We start from the raw sequence: 6,592 nt of genomic DNA, 5'->3' as shown, positions 1-6,592 counted from the left end.
TTTGCTCATTGGCCTCGTTCCTAGCCTTAACAGCCTCCTCGTTTTTTTGAAAAGCTCCTCCACAATCTTGTTCACGCGCTTGATGATGTTGTATGCCACCGTTGCCACGCTAGTGTACTTTTGTGACTGTGGAAGCGACATTGCATTGTGGGCGAAGTTGGTCACCTTTGCCGAGATCTTCTCAATGACCATGTGGCTCAAATTCCCAATCTCTAATCCCAGCACGTCGCGTTCCTTCACCGTTTCTTCTAATTGCTTCTTAATTTCTTCTAGTTGCTTCAACGTCTTCTCCTTTCTTCATTTACGTTTCTTTTTGGCCTCGCGCGCTAACACCTTTAATCGGATGAATGAAGTTGTATCGTCCCGTTGTCAGGGTGCGACCTGATACTCAGATGGATGGGATGCCAAACACCTATCTAAAGTTTATCGGCCCGGCCCATTTTAAAGATCATGGAACTTATATTTTGTATTGTATTCATAGACCATATGACATAGGTTAAACATCATTTTGTCTTGGGTGTGTCCTTTTCAATATGTTAAAAAATAGGTTAAAAGGCTTGTTACATATAGTTTTGGTATGAATGTATTCAAAGAGTTGAATTATTATTCAATCTACTTATTTCACTTAAGTCAAGTGAAATCAACAAATTGTACGGACAAATCTACATGTTGAATTCATTTATGACCAAGCTATATAAGCTGATTTTTCAGAGAGATGAGTAACATTTGAGATTTGTGAGCGCGAAAACAGTGATATAAATTTGGAAAACTCTCTCACTCTTTGGATTACACAATTTGTAGCTGGTATTTGAAGATCTTTGTTGGTCTTGGAGCAAAGTTTTGTTTGGTTGAAGCTAGAAGAACACATGTTTGGTTGGCTAGGGAGAGCTTTCATCAGGTTTGGTTGTTTTTGTTCTTTTGCGTTGTTCTTGGTGTGATTCCAAGTTTGTAAGTGGGAATTTTACAATGTTAGGGATAAAATTCTTGTGGGATTCAAGAATCTTGGTTTTTTGCTTTATTCAAAAGTATTATCTTTGAGAGATTTTGTAAAACTTTTGATATAGTACATTATTAGGCTCATGTTGTCTTGATAAATTAGATGTAGCTTAGTTTTGAGTGAACCAATATAAACATTTGTGTACTTATGCTTGTTTCTTGTTTTCTATCCTTGGTCCTTAACATAAAGTTTCAAGAATTTGGGGTTTAATAGTCTTTTAATGGTTCTTGAGTGATCTGACATTATTTGGGTTTGTTTCTGTATTAATTGTGTTGATTGAAATCAATCTTGATATGATTAGAACACTGGTTTTGAGTTCATCTTTAAATTCGTAATTATGCAGAATTCTCAGTATTTCACATGACTGTTTCTGTATTTTAATCTGTTGAAATTACATTACATGAAAAAATCAATCAACTATTTTTTGTTTTAATTGATTAAAAATGTACAGTTCTGCAATACTTGTATTATGATTTCAGGGTCCTTTTGATTAAAAAAAAAAGAGGTTTTAAGTTTCTAAAAGGTAAACAAAATCTTAAAAGGTCAATTCAAACCTTCCTTCTTAGCTAAACTATCCATTTCAATACTTACAACAAATTATCACATGGCTTAAAATCGACATACTAGCTCTAAAGTTTATAGGCTCAGTATATAACCAGTATATAACCAGTTTTAATTTAATTAACCAATCTTATAGTATAGGAGATATTTTAGTAAAAGATAAAGAAGTTTATATATTGTTATTATCTTTGTATTGTAACTGAAATATAATCTTTTTATTTAGAAGATAAATGATTTGTAACCAATTTATTTATAATTAGAAAGACCCACCCAAGAATAAGGCACTTGGATTTTTTGGCTTGAAACATTAGATTATTCAATTTCTATACTTGTCTCCGGTGTAGAGCTCCTAACTTCTGATTGGAATAAAAACCTAAACTTTTGACTTTGTATTTTTCACGGTACTACCCTATTGTCGCTCCTGATTGAGTTCAACAAGAACCTCCGTGAATTTCTAGATGGAGACATTAGTTGCAATAGAGTGTTACCCATAAACCTTATGCCCATCACCATGAGTAGGGCAAACACAACAACCTCTATAAAAAGGACACATTATCACTTGTACGATTGTAATTGAAGTACTCTGGACGAAATTTGTCCGTTTCCACCGAGCTGGTCGCAACCGAAATTTGGTAATATTCAGTTAAGTTGGTCCTAATCGAAATTGAGTCGAATTCAGTCGAGTCACCCTATCAAAATTTGACCGAGTCGATCTTAAACAAAATTTGACTGTATTCGCTTGACTCGACCGCGATTGAAATTTGGCAAAGTAAGTCCTGACCCAAATTTGGCCATATTCGGTCAAGTTAGTTCTCGCCAAAATTTGGTTATATTCGGTCGAGTTAGTTCTGACCAAAATTTGACCATATTAGAATAAGAATGTAGAAATAAAACCTAACATCATAAAAAAAATTGAACTACTGTAGGTGGGAATGCATCATAAAAAAATGAACTGATCTAGGTGGGATGAACCAGGTCCTTGGTGCAACGGAAAGCAAAGATAATACTTGAGAGTCACAGTAGCAAAGCACTGCACAGTTGTCCCTCTCAACACCGAAGTTCATAAATATTCTAAAACAAAAGCTAATAAAGTTTGTAAGCCAAACTAAATACTAGAGATACCAAAGTCAGAAAATTTTAAAGTTTAGTCTATTCAACAACTGATAGAAATATATATCCAATTTAATCTGACAAAAAGAGCATGTTGAACAAGTTTGTTAGACAATTTTATTTCACTTGACCGGTGCATGTGACTAAATCATAATATATTAAACTAAGCCATAAGCACAAATATCATGAAAAGTAATATCAATTATATAACGTATTGACATCACTCTTAACCTAAAACCTTAAAATGATGTGTTTATGGGTTTCTATCTTTATATAATACTCTACTTTCTCATTTCTAATTAATGTGGGACTTAGACTCACTTGAATTCCTAACGGTAAGTGTTAGAACATTTATATTCAGATTTCTATAACTTCTTATTGTTTCAAATTTGTTTGCTGAAGCCAGTCCTTTATAGCTTTCAGTTTTAAAGTATCCATAGCAACACCTAGACCCGACAGAATATGTCCTAAATACTCGATTTCATGCAGGAAAAATGAGGATATTGGAAATCGAGGACACAATTGCTATTGTTCAAGAATATGGAGAACCACTTCTAAACCATGTATATGCTCATTCTATAATGAACTATAAATTAAGATGTCATTGAAAAAATTGAGAACAAATTTCCTCAACATATCTTTAAAAATATCATTCATTAAGCTTTGAAACCATTTGTCATGCCAAAAAGCATGACAAGCCATTCAAAATGTCATGATGCGTGAAAAAACCAGTTTATTATTAGTATATTCATATTATCAATAGGAATATAGATTAGATATGGCATTATAAATATATAATGTGCTGTTTAGGCATCTAGTTCAATCTAAAACATGATCGAGTTGTCAATTTTTGCTTTTTGAAAAAGCTAAAAGAATATTATGAAGTATAAAAGGCTGCACTATAAATAACAGACTCACCACATACAATGTCTGCAAAACTCTACAAGCACATCATTGGAATATACAAGTAGAAGACACGTGCCTTTTATTCACGCATGAAAACATGAACACACGACCATGACACACTTCATGCAAGGGAAGGACAGAAGAAGAAAACAAAAGACAACTGAACGGACCACAATCCAATGAATGCTTATACTTCATATTTGGGAAACGACAATGAAAATCATGACAAATTTAAGACATTTACTTATTTCTCTAAGTTCTCTCTTTGTACTGTTTTCTTTTTGTGAGTGTTGCCTCTTTCTTTTTTGGTTCTCCAAACTCCTTGTTTCAATCTCACTCTATTGCCTTCCTTTAAAAACAATCACTTTTTCATGAGAAGTTGGAAACAAAAACGCAACTGCACCCAAATTGTGAATGTTGTTGGGAGAGCTTGTGCTATCTTTATGGATGAAACAGAGAATAATTGAATTAATCTAGAAAAAAGAGAATGGATCTTATACTTTATAGTCCTTAGATGTTTGTATTCTTTTGTTGAAGCTAACACAGCAAAATGAGTCTATTGGACTAGCTGTATCAGACAGTTTTGCTTGACATAAGTCTCTATGGCATAAACAAACATTCTGTGTAAACATATACAAATGGAAAGTAGTAGCAGAGTTTTGAGATTCCAATTTCATCATAAAAGAGTACATTAAATATATATATATATAGCCACATAAGGAATAGGTATCTCCTTGCTATGCTTTTAGAATGAGAACACATAAGGACTTAAAATGAAAAGACACATCACAATACTCAGCAATCATATAGCCACATAGTCATATATGATCAAATATATAAAAAACTGAACTAAATAGGAGGGATGCACCTAACCTTTGCAGTAGTGCAAAACAAAGGTGATGCCTAAGAGCCGCAGTAGCAAGCCACTGCAGGTGGCCCTCTCCCTTAAAAAATAAATTTAATATCGTGTGAACCAATGGTCCACATATCAGATATTAAACTGATAAGAACAGATACTACACTTGATCTTAGCCAAAAGGCCGAGAAAGGTATAATTTTAACATTGTAAGCGTGGAACATTTATATTAAGATTTCCATCTGATTGTCACAGTCTTGACTAATGTGGGACTTTATTACTAGATGTGCTTCTAGCTTGTCGTATGCTTTTATAAATCTAAATCGTCAATAATATCCACTTAACTCCAGAACTCCATCTAATTCTTTCACATTTGTTTGCTGAAGCCAGGCCTTTATAGTAGAATATGTCCTAAATGTTCAATCTCCTGCACTAAAAATGAGCATTTGGAAAATCGAGCATACAATTGTTATTGTTCAAGAATCTGGAATTCAAAAACATGCAAGTCATTCAAAGTGTCCATGATCCGTTCAAAAAACACTATAAATAACAGACCACATACAACCGCCAGATGTATGTATCAGAGCTACCAGCGTCTACAAAACTCAACAAACATGTCATTGGAATATTCAAGTAAAAGACATGTTTCTTTTATTAATGCATGAAAATACAAAGCCAAGTGGACAATTGCAGAGGATGCTAAGAGAACAAACACTTTGACCACTTGGGAGGATGCAATTCTGCACTTAAATAGAAAATCATTTGAGAGAACCATTGTTTGATTTTTAGCTTTAAAAACTGAATTGCATTTGTGTCAAACTGATTTCATTGGTTCCAATTCAAGTACTTGATTGCATTTCTCCTATCTTTCCGATGAAGTGTGAACTATAAATTTCTAAACCAACCATTATCAAATCTTTTTGAATCCATTCTGTCGAACTGTTTCAAGCTTTGCTTGACAAGCAAAGACTTAAAGTTGGGACATGTGATAAGTGTCAATTATTAGTTAAATTACATATCATTTAGACACTTATCTTGAACTAAATCAATGTAAAAATCATTAGAATTGCTCTAATTTTAATAATTACAGAATGAGATGATGAGAAAATAGAAAAAATAGAATTTAATACATTTTGTGCTATTTTGAAGGTAAAATGAAGTAAATTATAAAATTGGTGTTGAGCTCCAAAAGTTGAAGCTCAAGCCAAAAGATGATCTGAGAAAGTTAAATTTTAAGCTTGCAGCCGAGCAACGAAATTTGGTGCTTAAGCCACATTTTAAGAAAACTTCACTGCAATGAAACGTGAAGCTCTAGATTTGAAGCTTAGCACGAAAAGGAAACCTCCAATGCTGAACTTCAAAAGATGAATGCCGAAGTTTGAGAAGAAACCCGCCTTGGAAGGAAACCTCCATGACTAAACTTTCAACACTTTAAAATCTATAAATACAGGGCATGACCTCTGTTATTTTCATGCTGATTTTGGATGCTAACTTATATATTAGTTCTATAATATATTCTAGAGAGATATACACTTATATTAGTACAGTTTGTAGTAAATATCTTGTAAGGCTATGGAAGGAAGGATGCTTCTCCATGTTCATCTTGTATTCATCATCAGGAGCAAATTCCCCCATAGTTGAGATTAAATGTAACTTTTAAACTTTCTCTGTATTGCACTTGATTATATATCTATTGTGTTCTTGTTTTACATGTTGGTTACTTGGTTTGTATTTTACTCTGTGGTGATTTGGCTAATCATCGCACCTCATCAGCACTAGATGTAGAGACATCTAGTCTAGTGTTTAGATCCAATCAAGTATCCTGACCCTTAGCATATATCAGACATGGATATGTGGGCTCAATTTATGTAAAGAGTCTTGTTCTCAAAGCAAAGGTTCCTCCACCTAGATTGGGAAATCCTAAGTTTAACACCCTTAGGTTCTAACGCACAGACATGTGGTTAGTTCTACAAGTAAGCATACTTCCACGAACAATAAGATAAAGAACTTAATATATAGATAATTAAAGGGCAATATAGTTGAAGTTAAGAGGCTAAATTTAATCCCAACATCCTAATTGACATCACCTCTCTCATATTTATTTAGTTTATCCTTATTAATATAAATCAAAACACATCTATATAAAAAAGTGAACTAAAATA

General features: G+C 33.3%; 1 non-coding gene across 1 annotated transcript; it reads right to left on the bottom strand.

Annotated features, from left to right (window-relative positions):
• Positions 1 to 4,431: 4,431 nt before the first annotated feature.
• LOC114180009 (U2 spliceosomal RNA) lies at positions 4,432 to 4,627 on the bottom strand. Its single transcript, XR_003603587.1, has one exon. It is a non-coding gene; the product is annotated as a U2 spliceosomal RNA (small nuclear RNA).
• Positions 4,628 to 6,592: the final 1,965 nt, after the last annotated feature.

This window comes from Vigna unguiculata, chromosome 3 (genome assembly GCF_037176805.1).
Source record: "Vigna unguiculata cultivar grain cowpea cultivar isolate G323 ecotype 2 chromosome 3, ASM3717680v1, whole genome shotgun sequence".
In the NCBI taxonomy this organism is placed as follows: Eukaryota; Viridiplantae; Streptophyta; class Magnoliopsida; order Fabales; family Fabaceae; genus Vigna; species Vigna unguiculata.
Note: the sequence above shows the minus strand (reverse complement) of the source record. Positions and strands in the feature narration are given on the sequence as shown.